The sequence below is a fragment of the Colobus angolensis genome, unplaced genomic scaffold (genome assembly GCF_000951035.1).
Source record: "Colobus angolensis palliatus isolate OR3802 unplaced genomic scaffold, Cang.pa_1.0 Scaffold74, whole genome shotgun sequence".
Lineage (NCBI taxonomy): Eukaryota > Metazoa > Chordata > Mammalia > Primates > Cercopithecidae > Colobus > Colobus angolensis.
Genome location: NW_012121154.1, coordinates 12,473,599 through 12,486,307, shown reverse-complemented (window position 1 = coordinate 12,486,307; position 12,709 = coordinate 12,473,599). Strand labels below are relative to the sequence as shown.

Genomic DNA, 12,709 nt, shown 5'->3' with positions numbered 1-12,709 from the left:
ACTATTTACTTTAGGAGGTAAGAGGTATCAACTTTAAACTTCTGTAAGTGAAATTTTAAGCTATGCCAACATAATCTGACCTATAACTTGCACTATCACTCTAGATCAATTTAAATGATAAATACCAGTTTCTCACAATTATTCTCAAAGCAATTACACAACAAAACAGCATTTGTCTTTTGGTACAACCATATCACATCCATGAGATTTGCCAGTTTTAACATACAATTCAAAGATCAAACGGTTGACAGATTAATGTATAGCTAACGATTAATACTAATACACAGCAACTAGGTTACTGTACACCAATTACAGGCTTACATTTGAAAAAACCACACAATCTGACTCCAGTGATATTAACCAACACAATCATCACTTATTTCCCTTAGGAAGCAGTATGTGCAAGATGAACAAAACAAAATTGATAGCTACTATGATGCTTTTACATAGGAAGGCACTCAACTATCTGCCACTACAGTATTATCAGAGTTCAAAAGTTCCCTAAAAAAGAATTTAAATCTCACAAGACAACAAAGGTCTTTGGATCTTGGTATGTTCCAGAACCACTTGAAATCTGTTATTTCATCTAGCAGAGTCCTATAAATCCCACTGGATACAGATCCTAAAGTCCCATTTTTAGATTTCCAAGACACTAAATAACCAAAAGAGTTACAGTATGTAACTGGATCCATCCCCTTTTGAATTAAAGAAATCTAAATTTACATATACACAAGAGACTAGATGTTTGTGAGTTCATCAAGGTTAATATGGAGAATTACAAAAAATATATCTTAAATACTGTACTTTTAATTTAAAATGTCCTTATCAATTTTTTAGTTTCAAGCCGAAATGTATTCTTTGAGTATAGCTCGCCTGACTAGAATTCTAGTTTCTTGTTCCTACATAAACCAGATCAATAATGCATTGTCTACAGTTTTTTGTTCAACATATTTCAAAATAAGTCACCTAGATTTTTCTAGGGCAATCTGAAAGTAGACTTCCTTCTAGATTTCTATTTTTTCCCTATAATCTTTTAGTCATCTTGCCCACACCTAACCTGACTACAATATTCTTCAGCAATTAATTTGCCTTCATCAAGTTTTCCAAAGCATTTAACTTAGTTTGTTTTTACACAGTTCTCTTTTCATATTCATTTATCATTGGTTTATGTAACATTTAATAGAACAATATAAACACATTACAAGTACAATGGAATTAGCCAATTTGGGAACAAACCTATGATTTCCATGAGCATTCAACTCAAATGGTGGAAGCAGCAGAAAGTTGTTTACATTCATACAACTTACATGGACATTAGTATTTTCAAAAGAATTATTTATCCTGCACACTGGTTAAATGAAGATTAAGGAAACATCTACAGTACCTACATAAAACATTTTAGAAAAAAAAAAAACTATAAATAGTGATCACCTTAGCATATGATAGACCTTATACACAGAAGTCAGAGATTTACTTTTTTCCAGAAATAACTATCACAGAAAAGGCTATAGAGCTTACTAAGAATTTTACCCCAATTAACTTATTGAATTCTCAAAACCACTCTAAGAAATAGGTTCTATTTATTATCTCCATTTTGCAGACCAAGAAACAAAAGCACAAAGAGGTAAAAAACATTGCCCAAGGTAGTACAACCTGGTTTGAGAGCAATCAAACCAAAGCGGTATGGTTCTGGAGTCTCTACTCTATACAATACAGCTTTTAAAGTAGTACTGTTTTGAGTCCTTTTAACAAACATATGTTACTTTTACATCTTAAGGATTGGAGGTAAATAAGCCATGTTCCATATGTCATTCCCCAGTGCAAATTTTTCAGTAGCACTCCTCTTAAGTACATATGCTTTTATTCTGGCATTCAAGGCCCAACCACAACTTGATCCCAATTTGTACTGCTGTGATTTCAATTCAAGCTCCTTATCCAAGTAGCCTATAGGTTCTGGAAACCAATGAATCATCTTGAACTGGAATACACAGAAGCAGCAGAGAATCTGTCACATGACACTGTAAAAAAGCCAGTATTTGCTTACTTCAGAGACTCTGAAAATAGTGGCCTGTCTTTTAAAGAGAAATGTCCAGCATGATTTCTTGGCAAAGTATAAAGCGCCAAGAATCAGGACCTAAATTTTAAACCTTGATTAACCACTATCTAACTTTATGACCTTGGGAAAATCATTTAAACTCTCTGGGGCTCAGTCTGCTTATAAAATAAAAGCGGAGAACTGGAATACAAAAATGAGCTGGAGCCAGTACTAAAATGCAAATTCAAGGACCCACTCTAAATATTTGATTATACTGGTCTGGAAAGAGGCCCCAAGAATGTTCATTTTAATATAACTGATACATGAGGTCTTTGGGCCACAGTGAGAAAAAAATAACAAAGCGATCTCTTAAGTCAATTCTAAATGTAGATTCTTAACTTCAGTCAATTAAGGTGCTCCTTTACACATTCAGGATGGGAGTTCTGGCCTGAAAGAAAATCCTTTCGTTCACCATGGGGCTTGTTTTTGTACCTTTCGCCATACCTTTTGTTTAAACACTAAAATAAGACTTAGTAGTACCACAAACTGAACCTCCATTAATCTGTTAAGACATTTGCACACAGTCAATTCAAATTATTTTTTAAAGCACCTACCAAATGGTAAGTATTCACTGTATTTCATTAATTTCCATCGTTGCGAAATATGATTATCTTAATTTTCTCAGAAGAAAATTTTAAGTTTTAGAGAATACGCACTCCATAAGTCTCAAAATTTTCTTCTTCTGCTGTCTGAAAATTTCCAAAGAAATTAAATCATCCAAATTCACTACCAACATTTTGCTATCACTGAAAGAAAATACATAAAACTGATGAGTATTATTATAATGTAATAAAAGTCTAAGTGTTTTCCTGTTTCTTTCCCTGTTTTTGTTCTTCTTAACCTTTCTGAGTATGTATTTCTTTAATCACAAAGTTCTAGAAACCATATACCGCTTTGCCCTAGAGTTACAGATGTTTCATGCTCTGCTGTATTACCATCTGTGTATATACCATCTCACCAACCCCCTTTTAAAAAGTATTAATGTGAAATGTATGTGAAAAAGAACCTATCTTAATGGTTTTCCAAAAAATATTATTTTACTTTTTAAAAATTGCTTAACGGGGCCAGGCACTGTGGCTCACTCCTGTAATCCCAGCATTTTGGGAGGCCAAGGTGGGCGGATCACGAGGTCAGGAGATCCAGACCATCCTGGCTAACACAGTGAAATCCCGTCTCTACTAAAAATACAAAAAAATCAGCCAGGCCTGGTGGTGGGCGCCTGTTGTCCCAGCTACTAGGGAGGCTGAGGCAGGAGAACGGCGTGAACCCGGGAGGCGGAGCTTGCAGTGAGCTGAGATCGCACCACTGTACTCCAGCCTGGGCGACAGAGTGAGACTCCGTCTCAAAAAAAAAAAAAAATTGCTTAACGATCTTTTTTTCTTTTTCTTTTTGAGATGGAGTCTCACTCTTGTCACTGAGAATGGCGTGCAATGATGCAATCTCAGCTCACTGCAACCTCTTCCTCCTAGGTTCAAGCAATTGTCCTTCCCCAGCCTCCCAGTAGCTGGGATTACAGGCGCCCGCCACCAAGCCCAGCTACTTTTTTGTATTTTTAGTACAGACGGGGTAATGAATTTTTTTAATGGAGAAAGGGAGTATCAAAATTGAAAGATGTTTTCGGCCCTTCGAAATTAAGCTGCTGGCATTAGCAAATCATAAACCTAAACAATACAACTGTAACTCATGACTCATTTAGCAATAGTTTTAAAGACTAAATAAGGAACTAGAAGCACATCTTTTTTGTGTGTGTTCTGGATTTCAAATTAGATCAGCATCCACGAAACTATTTAAATCCCATTTGGGTGGAAAACTGTGCAGGAATATTATCCATATAATACTGTCTAACTTATCTATACTTTTCTTAAAATTTATTTTGTTGTGATTTTAAAAGCAGCCCATATGCCTTACAGAAAAACTGGAAGAGAAAAAACAACAAAACGAAACTCCCACAATCCCAACTATCCAGAAACAAATCAGTTAAAAATCATGGTGTATATGTATATACCCAAGTAAAGAAAAGAAGAAAATTTTTTTAATTAAGCAAAAGAAAAGAAAAACTTTCGTGTATTTACAACCAACAGAGTAAAAACTTTATTCAGGCAAGAATCATCAATAGATGCTAAATCTTGAAGAGGAAAGTTTAATGAGAAGAGGATATTTATACGATCTCAAAGTATCTCCCCACAAATTTATTAGTAATGTCAAAAAAACAGCAACTATACAATAGAGAAACTACTCAACACCTTAACCAAGCTATCAAAATGAACATAATAGTAAAGGGCAAACAAACATCATATGCCTCCAGACGATAGAAAAACACATATTACTAATCCAGTATTCCAGCCAAAAATGCATAATCTGAATGAAGAAACCTTAAGACAAAGCCAAACTGAGGGGCAATATATAAATAATAAGCCTTCCAATGTCATAAAAGACAAAGACGGAGAAACTGTTCCAGATCAAAAGAGACTTAAGGGACAACAAAACTAAATGCAATCTGTGATCTTGGATTGGCTAATGGTACTGAAAAAAATGCTAATAAAGGACATAACAGGGATAATTGATAAAACTAGAATATAGACTATTTAGTATTACATCAATGTTAAATTTCTTAAATTTGACAACTACTCTGGTTACTTAGGAAAACATGCATGTTCTTAGGAAATGCATACTTCAGTAATAAGGGCTGTAAAGGGGCCAGTACTACTGGCAATGAAACCCACTCTCAAATGGTTCAGGAAAAATATCAGGTGTATATACAAAGAGAATAATAAAGCAAACAGCAAAATGTCACAAGTCAGGTGATCTTGGTACAGGGTGTAAGAGAGTTATTTGTACTATTCAAGTAAATTTTCTGTAAATTTTAAATTATTTTTAAGTAAAAACCAAAAATACCTTGGTTTTTTTTTTTTAGCATTCCTCATATGTGTGTGGCAATGTTTTAATTAAAAACTGAATCATCAGTTTGGTGTATCAATTATTTAGTTTTGGAAGCCCTCCCAAATACCTTTGAACATCCCTGGAAAAAAGGTGGATTGTTTTCAGGAGAATTAAAGCTGTCTCTCTCTAGCTTTACATCTGAGAAACGCCACTCCACACACCATAAACACCCACCCCACCACCATCTCTCTAACTAGTCTCAGATAATTAGAAGGGATCAAGATGGTGAATAGTGGCTCTTTGACACCTTGCCAATTCCTGTGAGGCCCATCTGTACTTTCTTCAAATAAATTATGTGAGATTTCCCTATAGCCTTATAACAAATCCTTTATTTAAGCTAGCTAGAGCTGATTTCTGTTCCTTGCATCCAAAAAACTCTAAGACAGCAGGCTTTTAAGAAGGTAAAATAAACTACGGGTTCTCTCAGAGCAGGGACAGTCTTATCTCTCTCTGTATCTGTGGTGCCAGGAAAATAATAGCTACTCAAATTCATCTTTTGTCTGTGCTTCAAAAATATTGTTACAGTGAAGGCTTAATGATGTAAGATGTAATAAGGCTGTGTCAAGGCAACCAATTAAGCAGCTTCATTGAAAGAGAAGGAGACTTATTTTCTGGGTAAGAGTTACTATGTATCAGACCAACCTCAGACCCCTATTTATGGCTACTGGACGACAGTCCTAACCATTCAAATTAGTCACATCATGAATCTTCCCATCTCACCCACTTCATTAAAGAGGAAATGGGGTTTTCAAATTCCTGAATGCTGTCTTTCTTTAAGTGTTATATAAAGTAAGATGGTAAGAGGAAATCAAGATTCTCTCTCTGTAAACTCAAAAATAGAAACGATTACATGTATTAGTCTGTGAAATAAGAAAACAAAAATATTAGAAGAGTGTATCTTTCTCATACACATTCTGCTTACATGTGGAACCTCTGAAAGACTCAAATTATGTTTTCCTCACAGTATCCTAAGTGGTAATGGCTAATTCTTTTCACCATATTCCTCACTTTTTACTAAAACCCACTGACACTAGGCTTCATCTTAGGCCAAACAGTAAGGAGAACAGGAAAACATATTTAATCTTTAAGTTTAAACTTATTCAACTAAAATAAGTTTAAAATAATTTGTAAGTGTAAATTTTTAAGACTTTAAATGGAAATTATTTTAAATACCCTATGAAAACAAAAGTCAACATAAATGAAAAAATTTAAACATTTTTGGTCTCAGATAGAACATGAGACAACATAATTACATGAACTCTATTTATTTTAGAGATGCAGTTTCGCTCTTGTCGCCCAGGTTGTGCACTGGCAAAATCTTGGCTCACTGCAACCTCCGCCTCCCAGGTCCAAGCAATTCTCCTGCCTCAGCCTCCCAAGTAACTGGGATTACAGGCACCCGCCACCAAGCCCAGCTAATTTTTGTAGCAGAGATGGGGTTTCCCTATGTTGGCCAGGCTGGTCTTGAACTCCTGAGCTCAGGTGATCCACCTGCCTCAGCCTCCCAAAGTGCTGGGATTACAAGCATGAGCCACCATGCCCGGCCAGGTGAACTTTAAAGTTACAAGTACCGCAAACCAAAACTAACTCAATCCATTATCGTATGCTAGACAGGCATGATCTTAAATGCTGTTAACCAAGTTAGCTATTACACCGGTGTGATTACTCAAAATCATCTTTCTCAATACTAAAATTCAGGACCAAGAATTTTTTGTTTTTAATTTACTTATTTACTTTTTTTTGAGAGAGAGTCTCACCCTATCACCCAGACTGAAGCACAGCGGCAAAATCTCGGCTCACTGCAACCTCTGCCTCCTGGGTTCAAGCAATTCTCCTGCCTTGCCCTCCTGAGTAGGTAAGATTACAGGCACCTGCCACCACGCCTGGCTAATTTTTGTAATTTTTAGTAAAGATGGGGTTTCACCATGTTGGCCAGGCTGGTCTCAAACTCCTGACCTCAAATGATCCGCCTGCCTCGGCCTCCCAAAGTAGTGAAATTACAGGTATGAGCCACTGTGTCCAGCCTATTTTTAATAATTAATATCTGATATGTCCTAGTCTTCTGAAGGAATGTTTCTTCCTTTGGATTAACTCTAAGCAACCTAAGAGTTGCTAAGAAATTACCTCTCGATCCAAGTGTTGTAAAAATAAAGCTACATAGATCATTGCTTATCACGTTGACCTGCATGCAGATCCTTTCTAAATCCAGATTTCATGTTTCAAAGTTTTGAAATACAAAATATTTTAATTAAAAATGAACAAGTAGTTTACACATTAATTTAAAGTATAGGTTATTTACTCATTAAAAGATATAATGTCTGTTTTGATGGCATCTTAATGCAACACATCAAAAAAGAATTCCTTGTTGACCTGTTGCGTTGAAAATGTCCAACATCCCAAAAAGCTTAAATAGTTTTGGTAAATAACCAAATAAGATTTCCAATAAAACTGTAAAATTCACCTAACAATAAAAAAAGTTTTTCTGTCCAAAAATAAAATCCAATTATGAGCTATTCATGAGGGAAAAAAAGAATTGATTTCATATCAAGTGAAAACATGTTATCTAGTGAAATACAAGACCAACTGCTTTTCCTGACTCTGATTTAAGTAAAAGGCATCCTAGATACCAATGGTTAATAAAAACTTCTTTTATCCTTAAAGATTTGAATTAAGATCTAATTAACTTAGTCTGGGTCACCTTCATTTGATTTTTAATGTAGCACTTAGCATGGAAGTTCACAATAACAAAAAGCAATTTGCATCATAATATGGTTAATTCCTATCTCTTGCAACTGCTATTAAAAATCTTGCAATTGCTATTAAACAATGAGTATTTTATATAAAGTAAAATACTCATTTTATATTATACAAAGTAAAATACTCATATTTATTTTATATAAAGTAAAATACACCTTTTTTATATAAAGTAAAATGTTTAATAGCAATTGCAAGATTTTTAGTTAAAATACCATCCACTTCCAGTTTAGTGTAGAAAACAACAAATATTATTCCTCCATATTAAGTAAATTTGTAGGTAATACAAAAAATTATCCTGTTAATGTCAAGAAAAAAATAAGGCTCCCCCCAACTTTTGCACATTACAAAACAGGTAGTAAATACGAGCCACTTCAATTTTAAACCCAGCCTAAAAGCCAGTAACATTCACAGAGTAACATTTCAAATAGTATTCCTCTTAATTTGCCAGTCAACACAAAAAGCAATTTTACCATAAAGTAAAAATAATTATATTTTCAATATTAAAAAGTCTCATAAATAATCTATCATGAAATTGGGGGAAAAAAGTCTCACAGAATACAAGTATTTAACATTTATTCTAACACATAACTGGGAAGAGTCCCTGATCACCCTACGTATTTGACATGTAAATGTGTTTGCTTCAACAAAAGATTCACATCCAAGAAATAATTAAGCACCTACCATCTGCTAAAAATAAATCCTTTGGAGATAAAAGCTTTTATACATTATTAAAATATTTTTTAAATACTAAACACAAAATAGCATCTGTTGAGAAAAACTGCATACTAGTATTTCCCAACCAGTTTTGATAGCTCTTCAAATTTCTGTTGGTTTTATACATTTTAAGCACACTATGGTTGTACACATTTAAGTCCTAGTACGCAGAAGCTGTTCCAGAAATGCAGAGCTGTTAGGGTTTACATAAAACACACCTTTAAAAATTAAACCACAGGTTTCTTTAGGAGATTGATGAGTGAAAATGAGTACGTTATTCTTGGAAATTAAGAAGCCAATTTAAGAAATTATTATTTCCCTGAGACCACTAAGGTATATACTAAGGGGAAATTTTTCTCCTATTAATTAGCTTTTCTCTCTACTTCCTCGATAGATTCAAGAAGTCCTAGAGCTTACTGGGGGCATATATGGCCAAGATTTCTCGCTGGAAGCTGTGAGGAAGTCAGACAAGCCAAAATTGTAGGGCAGTTATTAGTCCTACAGAGTTGGTGGGAAATGGAGACCCGTCGAGGCTCTACACTTAAACTGGGATCAGAGAGATCCTTTCATTTACACTGACAACGAAAGGATATATGATCAAAATGTAGGCTCTAAAAATAAAATTTACTCTCCAATTACATTACAGTTTTCTACAAATCCACTTAAACAGATAAACAACTAATCCTTCAAACTCAGCTATCCTAGAACAAAGACTATTTGACTAGTTTCCCCCAAGAGACCAAATTCTTTCAAAACTCTCTGGGAACAAAAATTATGCCTAACCTTTTAATAAATTTGCCTAGACAATCCTAACTTAAAACACACATGGTAAATTAACAAAAAACAAACAATTATAGCGTTGTTATTTATAAAGTAACCATTCAAAATAAGGTACAATACTTTAAAAAAAAAAAAAAAAGCCAGTCTTATTTCACAGGAACTAAAACATCAAAAAATAAAAATAAAAATAAAAACACCCACCACCACCACCAGTAAAAAGAAACAAACAAAACCTAAAGCAATAAAGCAAGCCAATACGAAGAAAGCTAGTAAACTGAAGACAGCTTTTCCTATAATTTCTAACTTGGTATTTTTCATTTGAAGCCAAATAAGTTCAACTGCTTTGTCTATATAGACCTGACCAAGGTCTCTATGAAGAAAAACATTGGGCACACTGTTCCCTCCTATGGCCACACAAATCAAATTTATAAAAATACACTGACTTTGTATACTGAATAGTAAGTTTAAAGTACCAAGCTTCTGAACCACAGAACTTAATCACCTAGCCTTTAAAATAAATGCACAATCTTCACACAGCAGTGAAGAATCTGGACTGACGTACCTGCTCATATCAAAATACAAATGAGTATTGACCCCAAATCCCTACACAAACTTGCCCACTACCCACTAACATTTCACTTTATAATAAAATATTTCAAATATTCTAAGTAAGGTTGTGTGCTCAGTCTTCCATGATGAAACTCACTGGTATGTAGAAAATCCCTAAGCCAGTTACTTCTCTAATTATTTCGTAGGCTAGAACCTTATCACCAACCTAGTTGATACAGTCACCATATGAAGTAAATGCTGCTCTAAAATATTTACAATGGAATAAAAGAATCATGAAACAGTGTATACTCTCCAACCTTTTTAAGTACTACTAGATTGAAAGGCACTCATCTTTCCATTGGTTCACAATCAGAATGGTCATTAAATGTCATTAATGGCCCACTCATATCTCACTGCTTAGTTCAACCCAAAAAGATAGAACTCCCACTACGAAAGTGAATTCTAATCTTTCACACTTTAAAACATACAGTTAAATAACACCTGACATCATTTAATTTTCAGTCTCAGTCTGTAAGATTCTGAAAAGAGCATAAAATGGATTCAAGACCCTATTATGGTAATGTTTTTATTTATGGTCTATTAAAACAGACTAAATTCCACAATCCTATAAGGTAAATGGGCATATTTGAAGAGGAAAAAAAGTCAAGGATCGGAGCCTTAAACTTACATAATGATGATAGTATGCTGTAAGACGATTGTTAAAGGCAGCACGAAGCTTCACTTTACCAAATACACAATCAACTTTGAAAATTCTTAAGGAAAGCTTAAATACATTGGAAAAATGGATGGCAAAATATAATGGCATCTCTACACCCAATGAAGTAACAGGTTTAGGCTTGTTTGTACAGCTCCCTAAAATTTAAGCTGAAACAGAATACAAAAACCAAAATCCACAAAATGGGTCAAGAAGTGGTTGGGAAATGTCTTACTCTAGATTGAAACATTTAATCACACAAAATAGATTGTACTTATACACTTATTAAACATTTTAATCTACTTTGGCATACTGAATAAAACATGGCTGGATTAAAGCAAACAAAAACCAATTATTAGTACCAAAATAATTTTTTTAATGTTGAAGCGCACCCATCACCACCACTGAAATTTGCAAGGCTTTTTTTTTTTTTTCAAAAGTGGAGACATTTTATTTGCCTTTCAGGAAAAACGAATCAAATTAATCAACTAAAATACAGCATTGTAATTTGCAGTAAAAAATCAACACATTTTTGTAGCTGGCTCGGGGAAGGAAAAAAAGCCCAGTCTTTTCATGTAAACATAATAAGCCTGTAATATGCTGCAGACAAACGCACTGCATGGGGTGTGGAGGACCCGAGCTGATTAGATTACCACAACATCAGCCTGGGGCCGCCATTTTTAGAATCTGTAAAGGACAAAAGAGGGAAATTTCAGTTTTTACTCCCCATCTCAGAAACTGAAGGAAAAAACAGACTATTTTCCAAATAGGTATTCATGTCTCCAGCCTAGAGTTGAATGCACCTCACTTAATTCTCTCCAAGGTCTCCAGAACTCCAAACACCTTACCTTATTCACATCTCTAAAAAGGGAACAAAATAGGCAAAACGAGGTTTACTCTAGAGCTAACTCTAGCGATTTCTCTTTGACTTTAAATTGTATCATTCTTAAGACACAGCCCAGCAAGGACGGATCTATACGGAACTAAGGCCAGTAGAAGAGAGCACTCTGGATTGTTTTTTCTCACCCCCACCTCGTTTAGCACAGTGAACCGTTTGTTTCTCATCTGTGTCTGCTGCCACAGGGTCTGTGCCAATGCCTTGGTCAAAATAAGCTCTTCTGAAATGAGCCATATTGTAGATCCTAAGGCTCCGGCACAGTAAAGCACGGCGGTAATGCAAAACGAGTGGGGGAGGAGACTCAGAAGGCTGGGTACTGGGGTGACCACCTCAGGGGCGGGTTTACCCTCTCCAGGGGAGGATGAGGAGCTAGCTGTCTCCTTTCCCACAAAGAGAGATGCCCAAGGCGTTCTTCTTACCCCCTACGTATTCATGTGCACATTATACCAGAGACTGTCCGTCAAGAAATGGAAGAAGAAAATGGGGCCTATATGGCTTTTCAGCACCTGAACAAGACACGGTTGAGAAAAGGGAGCGCTGGCAGCTCCTGGGACCACTTCGACACAAACCCTACTAACAGTCACAAGCCTCCCTCTTCACTCAAGCGGCCTTAACCTGCTGCCAATGAGGAGTGCGCCCCCTCCCTAACTCCCACTCTCAAGGGGGTTTAACTGCCAGGTTCCCCTTCCCCAACCCTAAAACCCGCCATAATGCTCCATTTCTAGGGTCAGGAAAAAGAAAGGATAAATTCGATTTAAGCAAGCAACGTCTTGCGCCGGCAAAGACACCTGAGAGTCAACGTCTGCTCCCCCAGCTTAAGGATAAAGATGAGAGACCTCCCTCCCCCTTCAAACACAAGTCCCCCAACCCTGCAAGCCCCAGGAACTCCCACGGAGACGACAGGCACTGACCTGTGATGTTCACACACGAGACACCCGAACTCCGTTATGTGCTCGACCCCCAAGGAGTCTCTCCGCACCTCCGCAAACAGGCGACCCCCCGACAGCAGCCACTGCGGACACAGGACCCGGCTCCACACACCCCCTCCCCAAACAGCAGCGCGCAGCCTCTTCACCAGGAACCGAGTAGGGGAGGGGGCACCCAGGCAGTCAACAGGAACGCAGAGGCGACGGCGAGGCTGCTCGGAGTGTCTGTGCCCACTCTGTTGCCGCTCCCGAACTCCGGTACGGTCTCCCACTCGGCCCCCTGCGCCCGCTCAGTGTCACTGCCTCTCGCTCTGGGAAAATGGCGGCGACGGCGG

General features: G+C 36.5%; 1 protein-coding gene across 2 annotated transcripts in view; it reads right to left on the bottom strand.

Moving 5' to 3' along the window:
* KMT2E (lysine (K)-specific methyltransferase 2E) overlaps positions 1–12,708 on the bottom strand; it is a 100,623-nt gene extending 87,915 nt beyond the window's left edge. Inside the window, exon 1 of one of the 2 annotated variants that reach the window (XM_011927755.1) lies at positions 12,360–12,708. The gene's annotated coding sequence lies outside the window, so the exon portion shown is untranslated. The remainder of the gene's footprint in view (positions 1–12,359) is intronic. The other variant, XM_011927756.1, reaches the window with a different exon arrangement.
* Between the last annotated feature and the right edge of the window lies 1 nt (position 12,709).